General features: G+C 31.6%; 2 long non-coding RNA genes across 2 annotated transcripts; one reads left to right on the top strand and one right to left on the bottom strand.

The window, feature by feature from the left end:
* Positions 1 to 310: 310 nt before the first annotated feature.
* Positions 311 to 17685, bottom strand: LOC110824902 (uncharacterized). The gene is made up of 3 exons (XR_015821340.1): positions 17504 to 17685; positions 2177 to 2371; positions 311 to 1267 (listed from the first exon to the last, which is right to left on the bottom strand). It is a non-coding gene; the product is annotated as an uncharacterized LOC110824902 (long non-coding RNA).
* LOC110810080 (uncharacterized) lies at positions 12929 to 13655 on the top strand. The gene is made up of 4 exons (XR_015821339.1): positions 12929 to 13001; positions 13110 to 13190; positions 13347 to 13404; positions 13540 to 13655. It is a non-coding gene; the product is annotated as an uncharacterized LOC110810080 (long non-coding RNA).
* Positions 17686 to 18051: the final 366 nt, after the last annotated feature.

Raw genomic sequence — 18051 nt, 5'->3', positions numbered from 1 at the left:
ATTTTTAATTCAAAACTTCTATATACTTCTTCTTTACAAAATTGTGAAATTTTAAAATACATTAAAATTAATTTTCTTACCCTATTTTCTCCACCTCTGTCAATCTGTTTCCAAAAAATTTCAATGGCAGATTGTCTGCATGTAGTTAATCTGGGGAATATAATAATGCAGAATACACATTTGCTATGTTGGTAAAAACACAAAAACAAGAAGATTTCTAGAAATTATAGTAAAAAACTAATGATTTTATATAAAATAACCAAAGAAAAGCAGATCATATACACTGAATTATCACAAAAAACTTGCAGAATTTAAATCAAAGTTAAATATATAGCAATCAATATAAAAAACTTACAAGGTAAATCCACCAAACAAAACCATACAACTCATTGTACCTTGGACTTGGATGAAATCCTCTTGGGATACAACTGTGAGTAACCTGTAATTTTTCCTCCAGGAGTATTCAATCTGTTTTTGCAAACTTTCTTTCCAATTTTGGCACATCTAATGTTTTTCCATATACTATACATACAGTCAAGCATATATAAGCATGCATAGACACCCACCAAACCACCCCACCACTAAACCATCCATTAGCAGTATAGCCATTCTCTCTTCTTCTCCCCAGAAACAATGGCAGGCAAATCATCAAAGGAGCCACAGGAGCATCAGGTTGCAGAGTCTCTCTTTGTCTTGCTTTCTGTACTAATATATGATATGTATATGTATGTGTATGTATGTATATCTATGTACATATGAACACACATGAAAAGAAAATACTGACCCTTTTTCCTTTTGTGGTTTTCAGCCATATATAGAGAGAATGGAGCGTGAGATAAGGCGCCTAGAGGAACAAAACTTGGACAAAACAAGGATGGTAATATGTCCATATATATTCGTAAACTTAGACCTACTTCACTAACTTGTTTTTCCTGCTCATCTTGTCTTATCGGATTCACTATCTTTTACTGATTTTTCTACCTATAGGCTGCGGAGGTAATAAACATTTACCTCAGGACTTACCAACAGATTAAGAGGGACGAGAGGAAGCAAGGTGAATAGACTCTCGTTTAATAACAAGATCTAGCATACTGCATGGATTTCATAAATTTAACTAAATTTTTTTCTCGAAAAAAGAAGTTAAAGGACCTAACTCTGTTTGTATGATTCCAATTTGCAGCTGCCAAGCAGGCATCAAAGGTTTGTCCAGGAAATGGAGATCACTCGAAAGATGGCAATCAAGATCCAGGAACCGGAAGCTCCTCATCTGCATGAATGCAAGTTAGAACCTTTGTCAGGGATAGACAAAGAAAAAGATCCACAGATGGATTAGGGTTTAATCTGTTTTCATTTTTGCTGGTTTAGAGTTTCGTTTATGTCTTTTCCTTTTCCTTATGTCCCAGTCAAGTCGTATTATGCTCCAGTCAAGTCGTATCAGACAATGAATAATGTAATCCTCAGTAACATCAATGAAAAAATCGTTTTCTTTCTACCCAAACAAATAGAGGATGTGTGTGCACATGAATCTGCTACCAGAAGCAAGAACAATAGATCACAGACGGGATAAACTTACCTGTGATACAGGATATCTAAGACAATTCAAACACAAACGAATGATACAAGAAAGAGACCGATCTGAGTATCCTCTCAAAAATTTTCAGAGTTGACCTAATTCTTGCCTGTAAGGCTTTGATAGGAACAAATGAATAATAAAACCTCATTTCATTGAATAAAGAATTCATTTGCAAATGGATTTCCATGCTGAAAAGAACAACGATATTTTTAAATATTTTTTGAAATTCAATTAAATCACAACACGTGAAAAAACACGAACACATAACATAATTCAAGCCTTACACTCTCAAGTTCATTTTCTATGAAAAGAACCCTACAGTTCTTTTTAAAATACAAAAGATTTTATAGATAAACGGTTACGGAACAAGAGGACAGAAGTTAAAATACTATAAATCCAATAGGCAGCAAAAGATACCCATATTCTACGTAGAACAAACAGCAGAGAAGATGAAGAACATGCAAAGTAAAACCTGAATTTCATGGTTTGCAATAACCCAATGCATAAAATATGGATTTGGCATCTACACAATGATCATCATAAAAAAAGCATCAGAGATTTAGTGCGTCAATAAGGCAGCATTCTTTGAGCCTCGGAAGGTACCTTGTAGTTCCTCGAGTGTCTCATTTGTTGTTGAATACCATTTGCTGAGTATTCTTTGTTATGTAATTATACAAAAGGAAAACTTTCTAATTTCCGACTCTTTTAAATGAACCAATTTTTGCTGTAAATAGTAGGAAGTCCATGCATCTTACATATTCAGCGATTCATTACATCAAGCACGTTCCCCAAGTCTTCCTGAAAGAAAAAAGGACAGTAGTTGAACAAAAAAACTATAAGAGAATATAGGAAAGAGGAACAAACGCCGTCAAATGCTATCTTATTCCTCCCTCTTAATGACCCAGAAGATGGGTAGAAGAATGAGCAAGATAGGCTCTTTTGCTTCTTCTTGGCTATATGTTCCGAATTCTCACGTTTCTTCATTTAAATCAAGTATGAACAAATATTTCTAAATAAATTCCACAAAATAATTCATTGTTCCAAAAATGCATCGCTTCATTTTTCCTAAGTATGGATCTGAACTCAAACGGAAGGAAGTCTCACTACTAATTCTATATTTCTCATAACAACATTCCATATAATATCCTGAACTAACATTACTCTTCAATAATTGAACTCTCAATACTCCTTTTGACTTTTGTAACATCAATAATGTCGCTAACATGGCAAAGATTTAATTATGTATTGAACGACTAATCATTGAGCAGGACCCAAAACTGCCATGATCTTCTAAATTAAATTGAACTTACTACTCCATGACATCATAAAAGTTGCAAATATGGAACAAATTATATTGAGGAATTAATCACTTGGGAAAATTTCTAACTCACTAAGTGTCAGGATCTTATCCGGTAAATCAACCATAAACAATCCATTAAATTTTTTTTACTCGAGACTACAAACTCATTATTTACATATTAGGTGTAAGTGAAAATTTTTAATGCTCTTGAATAATTGATCGAGATATCATCATGGTATTACTTGTATTATTAAACTGTCTGTAGAGATACCAGTGACAAAAAAAGAAACTAACTAGATAAAAAGCAAACTAATTGGAAAAGACTAGAGAATATCTCATGTTCTCAACTTTCGCTTCAAGCTGAATCTCATATCGCTACACAATATAAGCTCATAAGAAACTTAAACTCCAGAGAAACAGAAGTCCATGACAACAATTGTAACAACTTATAACTTTGCAAGTTCAACGAACTGGCATTATTAACAGACCAACTAAGAACTTCCAATGAGGTCAATGAGCAAAGACTTGAACAGCATATCAAATGAACGAGCGGACAGCCTCAAATGAAGAGCTACTTTCCATTAAGCAACTGTAAACAAGAAGCAACTACTAACAATGCAGACTTTAGCAACAACTTATCCATACATTGTTTTTTTTTTCTTGGTTGATAACTAGCCTCACTCCTAGTCTTTCACAATTTATCACGATCTCATTTAGCGACCAGCTAACCATCATGCTCTCTGAGCAATAAGCTCGAAAAGTGGTTCACAATTTATCACAAATGTCTTTACAGGTAACTAGCCTTCGATTCTTTTTCCTTCCAAAAAAAATCAAACCTTCTACTCCAAAAAACACGTCCAAGGTTGGTTCTCAACTTATCAAAAACTTTTTATTTCTTTGTTTTTGCAGACAAGGGAAGATCAAATGAACTCATGTTGCTTCACTGAACCAAAAAAAGCACCAAAATCAAATGAGCTTAGCAGATACGTGCATGAATGAAGCAACCACTGTAGCCTCAACAAAGGAACTGAAAAACCTACAGAAATATGTTGGTAGAGTTGTATGTGAGCCCTGGGCCGTAAAAGAAAATTGTCAATTTAGTAAGCTATCTATTAAAAACAAGGATCTTAATGGTCAAAACGTACTGGATTAGATGGATTCCAACTGAACCTCAACTTTAGTTGGTTAAATAATTCAGGGGCAGGTCTGAAACATAATAAAGGTAATTGAAGCCAAACAAAAGCAAACAGCACTTGTAGGTAGGAAATTTCTCATTTCGCTAGGAGATTCTATGCTAGAAATGATGGCATCCCAATAGTGTGTGGGATAAACCTATGCATCTCAACTAGGGCAGCGTTCTATGGTTATGGGCCTATAATTTGTCTTTTTATTTTGTTAAAGTTTGATTTTACAGGGTATACTTTTATGACCTACTCAGAAAACAGAAAAAAACTGAGGACATCAAGTTGATCCAATAACTAGAAAACATTAACTGCAAATGAACTATGCCCTGAGCATGGGATTCATGCGCCAGACCGGGAGACGTGGAAGGATTTCATGCACCAACTAACAACAGTGGTCAACTTCACATTACAAAACCTCAGGCAAACAAAGGGCCAGCATTAGTGAAGTTAAACCTCAAGTTGATGACTAGCAAAAGTACTCTAAAGCATGTCATTTTCTGTCACCCTCCCTACTAGGGTTGAGGTTTTCTTGCGAAATGGAATATTCTGGGAATTAAAGGTTAAATAAAACAGAACAAAATTTTTATGAAAAAAAATTGGACCATTACTTTTTTGCAACCTTGTATTTTGCAAGATCAATTTTCGACTGGCAGGAAGAAAAGACTAAACAGATGAGGGATAGATGGGTTCCAAAAGATAAACGATCATGGGATCGTTTTTTTTTTTATTCCTATTAGTTGTAGATAACTAAAAAGCACACCTGGCTCTATATGCTATAAAAGAAGAAAGTCAAATATTACCATGTGTTGCTCTTGCCATCGGAAAAATTGTTACATGGATACTTATAACAATACCTGTAACAAAGAAATATTCTCTATGGAAAAACTGTAAAGAAATATTCTCATATTCTATACCAAATACATAATCTCTTTGGTAATTGAAGCCTCTAAACTATGCAAGACTTTTATTATGTCATCTATATTGCTAATGTGGCAAAAAAAATTAATTTTTATTGAAGGATTAATCACTATGGATAATCCAAACTCTTGAAAGATCAGGATAACATCCAGAAATTCAATCAACAATACTCCATCAAAATTTTCTGCTGGAAAGAAGTCAAACTCATTATTAAATATCAAAGGTAAGTGAAAATCTTAACACTCTTGAAGAATAGATTGAATTATGAGGATTGATATTACTTTTACTATTAAATCGAAGAATTACTTTGAGAGTGCTTATAGAGATACCAATTACAACAATAAGAACTAACTACATAAGAAAAAGATCATATAGAACTAACTACATTGACAGGACCTCAGGCAAACAAGCCACCAACAGTGGAGGAAAATCTTAAGTTAATGATCAAGGAAAGTAATCTTAAACAGGTCCGTTTGTGGAAAACGAAATCAGATCTTTGCAGGGAATTGAAGGGTAAAATAGAAAAGTACTGGAATTTCTTTTATGAAGAATAGTAACTCTTTTTGGTTTTAAACCATGTTTTTTACAAGAACAAATTTTTGTTTTGGAGGATTGCCTCAAAAGAAAGGAATGAAGGAATATGGGCTTCGAAAGACAAATTTGATAATGAGATAGTTTTTTCTTTCTTCCTTCTCATTGTCGATGGCCAGACAGCACACTATACTTTGGTACCATATAAAAGAACAAAGTAAAATATGACTATGTATTAGTCTTATCATTTAAAACAAAGAAATTGGTAGATAGGTATTCCTAAATAGACAGAATATAGAACTAAGAGTAGAAGACTAACTACATAAGAATCTGATAATAAGGGAGAAAGCACGATTAATATTCCCTTATCCTATAATGAATATATAATTCCAAGTTGTTATAAATATGGGAACAGAGATATTCATGGATTCCAAGATATCAACATTAAAAAATAAGCAAAGATAGAATTTAGAAAAATATTAAAAGGAACACCGGTGATCCTTCTTAATAAGGAGTAACAGGCCATCAGCCAAATGACGTTCTTAACTACTCGCAATTGAAAGGAAATGCGTCTGCATGCAATTATTTAATTCAGAATTTCTTTCTATTCCAATCAGTCATGCAATTAGGATATATAGAAGAACTGTAGTGGTTACTGAACCCCAATTAAGATCATCACAGGTCAGGATATCTGATTGCAAAAACTTGAATGCAACTATATTGTTTACTATTTGAAGAACATTTCTAGGTTCTACATATGAAAAAAAAAAGCCAATGACTGAAAATTTCATTTTAAACAAATTGCTGATGTAGTGGCCTGAATTTCCTCAAATTTCCAATTAAGTTCAATCACAATTTACATCCACTAGTCAGAACTCAGAACAATTCACGAAAAGGAAAGCATACTCCACAATGGAAAGAAATCCTTAAGGGAAAAGACATGATAGAATTGAAATCTAGGGAAGCAATAAGCAGAATTAGCAAGTAAAATATAACAACGAAATGATAAACAACCCTAATCACCAGCTTCATAATCAACATGATAAAACAAAGTCGCAAACTTTTATGGAACAAAGAACTACTCAGGAAAAAATTACCTCAGAAATGAATAATTAAATTCAGAAAAGGACATCAAAAAGGTAAAAGATGGAAAAGAGAGAAAAATTAAAAAGAAAAACACAATACTCGAGACAAGTGAGAAAGGCTGCAGACCATAGAAGAAGCAAATCCTACCAATAAGCAGCCCGCAAGAGAACAGATCATAAATGCAGTAATAATGTGAAGATGATTATGAGTTTCTATTCAAAGGGAGAAATGAGTTTTTGGCAGCAAACAAGTTCAAGATTTTGGTAGGTAGAAGAAGTTTAATTTTTTTTTCTGTCAGAAGAAAAAAATTATTTTTCTTTTTTTTTTTAAGACAAAAGAATTATTTACATTCATATTACATGTATAAACATTTTTACATTAAAATAAATTAGTCTTATAATTACTTATAATTTTGACCATATCAATAAATGTTCATAATAATTTAAATTTAATGTTTTATTATTAAATAAACTTTATATTATATTTTTTAAAACACAAAATTAATAATGAAAATATGGTAATATTTTTCTAGAACATATAAATAAATATGAGTAACTAAGTATTTTTAAAATTAATTTCAGAAAATACGTTATGTTTACTTAAAAAAAATTTTACTTACATATATGGTAAATTTTGATAAATATAGAGTATATCTTTTTTAATAAATGCATCTATCCTTATGTGGTATAGCATTAAAGTAGTTATAAATGTATACACAAAAATAATTATTTCTTTCTATAAGCTTCAAACCTTGTTTTGCTAAATCTACCTGTAATCCTTTTCTTTCACCCTATTAAATTACTTGCCAGATATAATGGATGTATCCTAGATACACTCTAAACATGTTCATGCATACAAACACACCTATATATATACACATACATACACCCCCTAAACTATCCAAACAACTTCCACCATATACCAACCTACATATCAAACAATGGTAAGCAGGCAACCCCCAAAAGACACAAACCCTCATCAGAAGGTGGAAAATCTCTCTCTCTCTCTCTCTCTCTCCATCTCTTATATATCTGTATTATATCAGATCGACATATTGGAGTAATCATCTTACAGTTTTTCATTTTTGCCTTTAAGGGTAATGACAGGATCCAACGTCAAGCTAATTCTGCATCAAGACGGAGGGAAATCGAGAATACTATCATGAGGCTCGACCTGGTATATGTATATATAAACTAATAAAATATCGGAGATATATATATACACATGTATAGATCCACTTCTGTTTCGATTTCTACTGGTTATATCTAACTCCTTGACTAATATTTATATATGTTTTTGTTGTTAATTATGGAAAAGGTTGCTACCCGACTAGAATTGATGTTAAGGACTGTCCAGCAACTTCGGAAGAATTTCTGTAAGTTGTAATAAGTACGTTTTGCTGAGCTAGTTAATATATAAACACACACACACACACACCCACACACATATTATGTGGTTATTTTCTGTTTGTATGGATAACTAATTATTATTACTTTAAATTTTCAATGCACACAGGTGAGAAAACAAAGGATGAATACCAAGGTAAGGACAAGGATAATGGAGATGGGAAGCCGGATCAAGATCAAGGGCCACCTGCCATTGTCTGATCAGCCAAACAGATCTTAGAGATTGCTGGAGTTTATGATATTATATATGTAATCTAATTGTCTTTTTTCTTTGCCTATCATATATATGTATGGTGCTTATTAATCGATAAAATAAATAAACTATATTTAGTTGCCCAAAAACATTAATGAAAAGTCTATCTTTATATCAAGCAGACATTTTTTTTTTTCTATATCGCTTTATATCTTTCATACAGATAAATAAGACATGCTCGACGTAATAAAACTTTGCACCAATATTTTTGCTCGACGTAATAAAATAAGACATGCATGCTCAACGTAATAAAACTTTTGCATCTATACTTCGAAAAGAAGAAGAGTGAAGCATTAAAAACAAGCTTGTCTGTTTGATCCAACCAATAGATACCATTTATTCAACTAATAGATTAATTAACATCATGTGGACATTGATTCAACTAAAAACTACAATGTATCTCTCTCCCAATCTTAAACTCCAAGACACTTAAACATTACGAAGTAATTTAGAAGTCAAAAAATACATATACATACTTACACGCAGAGCGTTGAACTTTTAAAACCAAAGCTATATATACCTATTGTATAATCAATAAAGTAATGCATAAATATATATTTAGTATAACTTCATTAGTTATCCAGTGATAGATAATCAATGAGTTCTTATGGGTCTTTCAAGGTTTTAGATGGTTTTGATCCTTGGTTTTTTTTACTGGTGTACATAAGTACAATTTTTTTCTTCCAAGATTATGATTGATACTGAATTAAAAAACAAAAAATTTGTTAAAATTTGATTTTACAGTGTAAGCACTTACAACCTATTCAGAAAACAGAAAAAACTGAGGACATCAAGTTGACTCAATAAGTAGAAAACATTAACTGCAAATGAACTGTGCCTGAGCATGGGATTCATGTGCCAGACCTAGCGACATATGGAAGGATTTCATGCACCAACAACTAACAAGCACATTGGTCAACTTCTCATTACGAGACTTCGGGCAAACAAGGGGCCAACACTAGTGAAGTTAAACCTGAAGTAGATAACTTGCAAAAGTACTCTAAAACGTGCCATTTTTTGTCACTCTCTACTAGGGTTGAGTTTTTCTTGCGAAATGGAATTTTTCTGGGGAATTAAAGGTTAAATAGAACAGAATCAAATTTTTTATGAAGAAAAATTAGATATTAAGTACTTTTTTGCAAGATCAATTTTACACCGGCTGGAAGGACAGACTAAAGAGATGAGGGACAGATGGGTCCCAAAAGACAAAGGTGATAATGGGATTGGTAGATGGATAACTAAAAGGCACAACTGGCTCTATATGCTATAACAGAAGAAAGTCAAATATTACCATGGGTTGCTCTTGCCATCGAAGAAATTGCTACATGGATACTTATAACAATACCTATGACGAAGAAATATTCTCATACGGAAAAAGTGTAGATAAGATATATTATCATACTCTATAGCAAATATATAACCTCTTTGGTAATTGAAGCCTCTAAACTATGTAAGACTTTTATTATGTCCTTTATATTGCTAATATGGCAAAAAAGTTAATTGTAATTGAAGGATTAATCACTAGGGATAAGCCAAACTCTTGGATTATCAGGATAATATCCAGAAATTCAATCAACAATACTCCATCAAAATTTTCTACTGGAGAGAAATCAAACTCATTATTAAATATCAAAGATAAGTGAAAATCTTGACACTCTTGAAGAACAGATTGAATTATGAGGATTGATATTACCTATTAAATCAAAAAATTATTTTGTGAGTGCTTATAGAGATATCAATTACAACAATAAGAACTAACTACATAAGAAAAAGATCATCTAGCATATATCCTCTTCTGCTGCAACATTCTCCCTGAAGCTAAAGTCTACACAAGCTCTCAGCTTATTACAAATAACCTACAGTAAATAAAGAATTTCCAACATCGATAAAATCAGTAACAATGAAACAATAAGTAATAACTTGATGAGTTCACAAACTGCCACCATCAACAAACTCAACCACCAACTTGCAATGAGATCACCAAAAAAAATTCAACTACATATATCAAAAGAAAAACAATGGGCTCAATTAATGAGCAACAAAGAACTGGAAACTGTGGCAGAAATATTTTGCCAATTCCAGTGAACAAGAAGCAATTGTTAGTTGGATAGCAACAATTTATGGCACATGTTTTTTTAAAATTGTTGTGGCAACTAGCCCTCCCTCACTATCTTTCACAACTTATTACATACTTATGCCTAGAGCAACTAGTCCTCACTCTTCCTGAGCAAGAACTTTTAAAGGTTATTCCCAAATTTTCACAGACTACTTTGGTTGTAATTAAACTTCCGTCCACTTAGCAACAAACACTAAGAGCAGTTTATAATTAATGAACAAGCTTTTCGCTTTTTTGTTCTTTCCAAACAACTACATCTCATAAACTCTCTGAATATACAAAACAACTCTGTCCCATATCATTCGTAGAATTCGTGTTGCTTAACATAACCACTAAAACCAGAATAACAACAGCAGAAACATGAAGAAATATAGAAATCACCCTATAACCTCAACAATGAGCCTCAAAACCTACACAACTCAGTCATTAATTATATACTTTCCACAGACAAAGTAACTTCATCAGCACAGGGGATTCATGTGCCAAAGATTAGCCGCACATGAGAAAACTCCTATTGATGGGATCTCAGGCAAACAAGCCACCAACAGTTGAGGAAAATCTTAAGTTAATGATCAAGGAAAGTACTCTTAAACAAGTTCGTTTGTGTAAAGCGAAATCAGATTTTTGTGGGGAATTGAAGGGTCAAATAGACAATAACTGGCATTTCTTTTATGAAGAATAGTAATTCTGCTTTTTTTTCTTCTTTTAAACCATGCTTTTTAGAAAAAAAACTTTTTTGTCTTGGAGGATTGCCTTGAAGGAAAGAGATGAAGGAATATGGATATAGAAAGACAAAGTTGATAAGGAGATAGTTTTCACTTTTTTCCTTTTCATTGTAGATGGCTACAAAGAACACTATACTTGATACCATACAAAAGATCAAAGTAAAATATTATTATGTATTGATCTTGTCAGTAAACCGAAGATATTGGTAGATTGGTATTCATAAGTAGACAGAATATGGACTAAGAGTAGAAGACTAACCACATAAGAATCTGACAATAAGGGAGAAAGCGGTATAAATATTCTCTTATTCTATAACGAATATATAATTCCAAGTTGCTATAACTGTGGCAACAGCAATATTCCTGGATTCCATGATCTCAACATTTCAAAAATAAGCAAAGACGGAACTAGAAAAATATTAAAAAGAACATCAGTGATCTTGATAAGGAAAACAGGCCATCAGGCAAATGACGTTCATAACTACCCGCAATTGAAACAAAATGCTTCTGCATGCAATTATGTGAATCCAGAATTTGTTTCTACTTCAATCAGTCAAGCAATTAGAATATATAGAAGAAACCTAGTGGTTAATGAACCCCAATTAAGACCATCACATGTCAGGATATCTGATTGCATAAACTTGAATTCAATTATCTAGTTTACTATTTGCAAAGCATTTCTAGCTTCTACGAACGAAAACAAAGCCATCTCATGAAAATTCTTTTAAACAAATTGTTGATGCAGTGTCCAGAATTTCCTCAAATTTCCAATAAACTTCATTCAAAATTTACATCCACTAGGCAGAATTCAGAACAATTAATGAAAAGGAAAGCATACTCCACAAAGGGAAAAACCTTAAGGGGAAAAACATGAAAGAACTGAAATCTAGGGAAGCAAATAACCAGAATTAGCAAGTAAAATATAACAAAGAAATGATAAACAACCCTAATTACCAGCTTCGGAATCAACACGATCACTCTCCATATTTGAAACAAAGTGACAAATTTTTATGAAACAAAGAACTACCCAGGAACAAATAACCTCAGAAATGAAAAATCAAAATCAGAAAAGGACACTAAAAATATAACAGATGGAAAAAAGAGAGATTTTTAAAAAAAAAAACAATACCAAAGACAAGTAAGAAAGGCTGAAGACCATAGAAGACGCAAATTGTATCAGTAACCAGCCTGCAAGAGAGAACAGATCATAGATGCAGTAACATGGCGAAGATGATTATGAGTTTCCATTAAAAGGAAGAAACGAGTTTTTTGGTAATAGAAGTTAATTTTTTTTCTTTTTTCCTATTAAAAGAAAAATATATGTCATTCATAATAATTCAAATTTAATGTTTTATTATTAAATAAACTTTAATATATTTTTTAAAATATAAAAATAATAATGAAAATATGATAATTTTCTTCTAGAAGGCACAAATAAATATAGGTAATCTAGTATTTCTAAAATTTATTTCAGAAAATACATTATATTTACTTAAAAATATTTTAATCACATATATAGTAAATTTTGAAAAATAGAGAGCATATCCTTTTTAATAATTGAATCTACCTTTATGTGGTATATCATTAAATAGTTCTAAATCTATACACAAACATAACTATTTTTTTTATAAGCTTCAAATGTTTTGTTAAATCTAGCTGTAATCCTCTTCTTTCACCCAATTTTTTTTTTTTTGAGATAATCTTTCACCCCATTAAATTACTTTTCAGATATCATAGATGTATCCCAGATACGCTCTAGATACCCAAGGATATGTTCATACTTACATGTACACCTATATATATGCATACATACACCCCCAACCTATGCAAACAAGATCCACAATACCAACCAACATATCAAACAATGGCAAACAGACAACCCCCAAAAGAACAAAACCCTCATCAGAAGGTACATAATCTCTCTCTCTCTCTCTCTCTCTCTCCACATCTCTTATATATATATATCAGATCAACATATTAAAGTAATCATCTAGTGTTTTTCATTTTTGCTTTTAAGGGTAACGGCAGGATCCAACGTCAACCTAATTCTGCATCGAGACAGAGAGAAATTGAAAATACCATCATGAATCTCGACCTGGTATATATATATATATATATATATATATAGACTAATAAAATATTAGATCTACATACATATACATGTATAGATCCGTTTCTGTTTCGTCTTCTGCTTGATATATCTAACTCTTTGATTAATATTTATATATGTTTATGTTGTTAATTACGAAAAAAGCTTGCTGCCTTTGTTGAATTGAAGTTGAAGATGCTCCAGAAACATATGAGGAACCACTGTAAGTTGTAATAAGCCTTTTTGCTTAATATATATATATGTGTGTGTGTATATATATATATAGATATATATTGTGGTTATCTTGGGTTTGTTTGGATAACTAATTATTATTACTTTAAATTTTCAATACATACAGATGAGAAAACAAAGGATGAATACAATGGAAAGGACAAGGATAATGGAGACGGGAAGCCGGATCAAGGACCACCTACCGTGGTCTGATAAGCCAAACAGATCATAGAGATTGCTGGAGTTTATGATATTATATCTATATATATAATCTAGTCATCTTTTTTCTTTGCCTATCGTATATATGTTTACATATATATGGTGATTAGTAATAAGATAAAATAAATAAACTATATGTAATCGTCCATAAACATTAATGAGAACTCTATCTTTATATCCAACAAACATATTTTATTCTATAACGCTTTATATTTTTCTTACAAATAAATAAGACATATTTGACGTAATAGAACTTTGCACCTACATTTTTGCTTGACGTAATAAAACAAGACATGCATGCTCAATGTAATAAAACTTTTTCATTGAAAACCTATCTTAAAAAAAAAAAGAAAAAGAGCAGAGCATTAAAAACAAGCTTGTGTGTTTGGTCCAACTAATAGACATCGTTTATTCAACTGATAGATTAATTAACATAATGTCGACATTGATTCAACTAAAAGTTACGGTGTATTTTGTCTCTCCCTCAAAATCGTAAACTCCAAAACACTTAAATATCACAAAGTAATTTAGAACGCAAACAATAAATATACATACTAACAAGTAGAGCGTTAAACTTTTTAAACCTAAATTATATATACTTATTGTATAATCAATAAACTAATATATAAATATATATTTAGTATAACTTCATTAGTTATCCAGGGATAGATAATTGACAAGTTCTTATGATCCTTAGTCTTTCTAGGTTTTAGATGGTTTTGATCCTTTGTCTTTTTTTTATTAGCGTACGCAAGTAGAATTTTTTTCCAAGATTATGATTGATACTGAATTACAAAACAAAAAATTTTGTTAAAATTTGATTTTACAGTGTAATCTCTTGTGACCTACTCAGAAAACAGACAAAAACTGAGGACATCAAGTTGACCCAATAAGTAGAAAACATTAACTGCAAATGAGCTGTGCCTGAGCATGGGATTCATGTGCCAGACCTAGCAACCTATGGAAGGATTTCATGCACCAACAACTAGCAAGCACATTGGTTAACTTCCCATTACGAGGCTTCAGGCAAACAAAGGGCCAACACTTGTGAAATTAAACCTGAAGTTGATGACTAGCAAAAGTACTCTAAAATATGTCATTTTCTGTCACTCTCTCTACTAGGGTTGCGTTTTTCTTGCGAAATGGAAGTTTTATGAGGAATTAAAAGTTAAATAGAACAGAATCAAATTTTTACGAAGAAAAATTAAATTACTTTTTCCAAACTTGTATTTGGCAAGATCAACTTTAGACCAGCTGGAAGGAAAGACTAAAGAGATGAGGGGCAGATGGGTCCCAAAAGACAAAGGTGATAATGGGATTGGTCTTTTTTCTTCCTTTTCATTGTAGATAACTAAACGGCACAACTGGCTCTATATGCTATAAAAGAAGAAAGTCAAATACTACTATGTGTTGCTCTTGCCATCGAAGAAATTGTTACACAGATACTTATAACAATACCTATGACGAGAAATATTCTCATATGGAAAAAGTGTAGATAAGAAATACTCTCATATTCTATAACAAATACATAACCTCTTTGGTCATTGAAGCCTCTAAACTATGTAAGACTTTTATTACGTCATCTAAATTGCTAATGTGGCAAAAGCAGTTAATTCTAATTGAAGGATTAATCACTAGGGATAATCCAAACTCTTGGAAGATGAGGATAATATCCAGAAATTCAATCAACAGTACTCCATCAAAATTTTCTGCTGGAGAGAAATCAAACTCATTATTAAATATCAAACCTAAGTGAAAATCTTAACACCCTTGAAGAATAGATTGAATTATGAGGATTGATATCACTTTTACTATTAAATCGAAGAATTACTTTGAGAATGCTTATAGAGATATCAATTACAACAATAAGAACTAACTACATAAAAAAAAGATCATATAGGATATATCCTCTTATGCTGCAATTCTCTCTGCAGCTAGAGTCTACACAAGCTCTCATCTTACTACAAATAACCTAAAGTAAATAAAGAATTTCCAACATCGATAAAATCAGTAACAATGAAACAATAAGTAATAACTTGACGAGTTCACAAAATGCCGCTATCAACAAACTCAACCACGGACTAGCAATGGGATCACCAAACAAAGATTCAACTACAGACATCAAAAGAAAAACAACAGGCTCAATTACTGAGCAACAAAGAACTGGAAACTTTGGCAAATATTTTGCCAATTCCAGTGAACAAGAAGCAATTGTGAGTTGGATAGCAATAATTTATGGCATCTGTTTTTTTTAAAATTGTTGTGGCAACTAGCCCTCCTTCACTGAGATAGTTCTTTCCGAACAACTAAATCTCATACACTCTCTCAATAGACAAAACAACTCTGTCCCATATCATTCCTAGAATTTGTGCAGCTTCACTGAACATAACCAGTAAAGCCAGATTAACAACAGCAGAAACATGAACTAATATAGAAATCACCCTATAGCCTCAACAATGAACCTCAAAACCTACACAACTCAGTTATTAAATTATATACTTGCCGCAGACAAAGTAACTTCGTAAGCAAAAGGAATTCATGTGCCAAAGATTAGCCGCACATGAGAAAATTCCCATTGATGGGATCTCAGGCAAACAAGCCACCAACAATGGAGGAAAATCTTAAGTTAATGACCAAGGAAAGTACTCTTAAACAAGTTCGTTTGTGTAAAGTGAAATCAGATTTTTGTGGGGAATTGAAGGGTCAAATAGAAAATAACTGGCATTTCTTTTATGAAGAGTAGTAACTCTTTTTCTTTTTTTCTTTTAAAACCATGCTTCCTAGACGAAAATATTTGTCTTGGAGGATTGTCTTTAAGGAAAGAGATGAAGGAATACGGGTTCTGAAAGACAAAGTTGATAATGAGATAGTTTTTTTTTCTTCCTTTTCATTATAGATGGCTAAAAAGAACACTATACTTGATATCATACAAAAGAACAAAATAAAATATTACTATGTATTGATCTTGTCATTAAACCGAAGAAATTGGTAGATGGGTATTCATAAATAGACAGAATATAGAACTAAGAGTAGAAGACTAACTACATAAGAGTCTGACAATAAGGGAGAAAGAGCTCTAAATGTTCTCTTATTCTATAATGAATATATAACTCCAAGTTGTTACAAATATGGCAACAGAAATATTCCTGGATTTCAAGATATCAACAGAAAAATAAGTGATCCTTCTTAAAAGAACACTAGCGATCCTTCGTAAGTAGGAATGACAGTCCATAAGTGAAATGTTCTTATTTACCCGCAATTGAAACGAAATGCTTCTGCATGCAATTACGTCAATACAGATTTTGTTTCTACTCCAATCAGTCAAGCAACTAGAATATATAGAAGAAATCTAGTGGCTAGTGAACCCCAATTAAGACCATCACAGGTCAGGATATCTGATTGCATAACTTGAATACAATTATCTAGTTTATTATTTGAAAAACATTTATAGCTTCTATGAATGAAACCAAAGCCAATAAACTTCATTTTAAACAAATTGCTGATGCAGTGGCCTGAATTTCCTCAAATTTCCAATAAACTTCATTAAAATTTACATCCACTAGGCAGAATTCAGAACAATTAATGAAAAGGAAAGCATACTCCACAAGGGGAAAAACAAGAAAGAATTGAAATCTAGGGAAGCAAATAACCAGAATTAGCAAGTAAAATATAACAAAGAAATGATAAACAACCCTAATAACCAGCTTCGGAATCAACACGATCACTCTCCATATTTGAAACAAAGTGGCAAACTTTTAAGAAACAAAGAACTACCCAGAACAAATTACCTCAGAAACGAAAGATCAAAATAGATCATACTAGAGACAAATGATAAAAGAGAGAAAAATTAAAAAAAAAAAAAAACATAATACCAGAGACAAATGACCAGCCCGCGGGAGAGAACAGATCATAGATGCGATAACAATGGTGAAGATTATTATGAGTTCCCATTCAAAGAGAGAAATTGACTCTTGTTAGCAAACAAGTTCCAAGATTTTGGTAGGTAGAAAAGTTAAAAAAAAAAGTTTCTCTTTTTTCCTGTCAAAAGAAAAAGGTGTTCTTTTTTTTTTATATAAAAATATATACTTACATTCCCATGTGTAAATCTTTTTATATTAAAATAAATTTGTCTTATAATTACTTTTAATTTCCACTATATCAATATAAATTCATAATAATTCAAAAATAATATTTTTTTAAAAAATTAAAATTAACAATGAAATTTTTATAATCTTCTTCTTAGAACCACAAATAAATATGGGTAATTTTATTATTTTTAAAATTTATTTCAGAAAATATATAATATTTACTTTAAAAAAAAATTTAATTCCATATAAAATAAATTTCCAAAAAATATAGACCATATTTTTTGAATTATTGAATGTATCTATATGTGGGTATATCATTAAAGTAGTTCTAA

The sequence above is a fragment of the Carica papaya genome, chromosome 6 (assembly GCF_054855325.1).
Source record: "Carica papaya isolate Zhongbai chromosome 6, ASM5485532v1, whole genome shotgun sequence".
Lineage (NCBI taxonomy): Eukaryota > Viridiplantae > Streptophyta > Magnoliopsida > Brassicales > Caricaceae > Carica > Carica papaya.
This window is presented reverse-complemented; position numbering and strand designations above follow the sequence as displayed.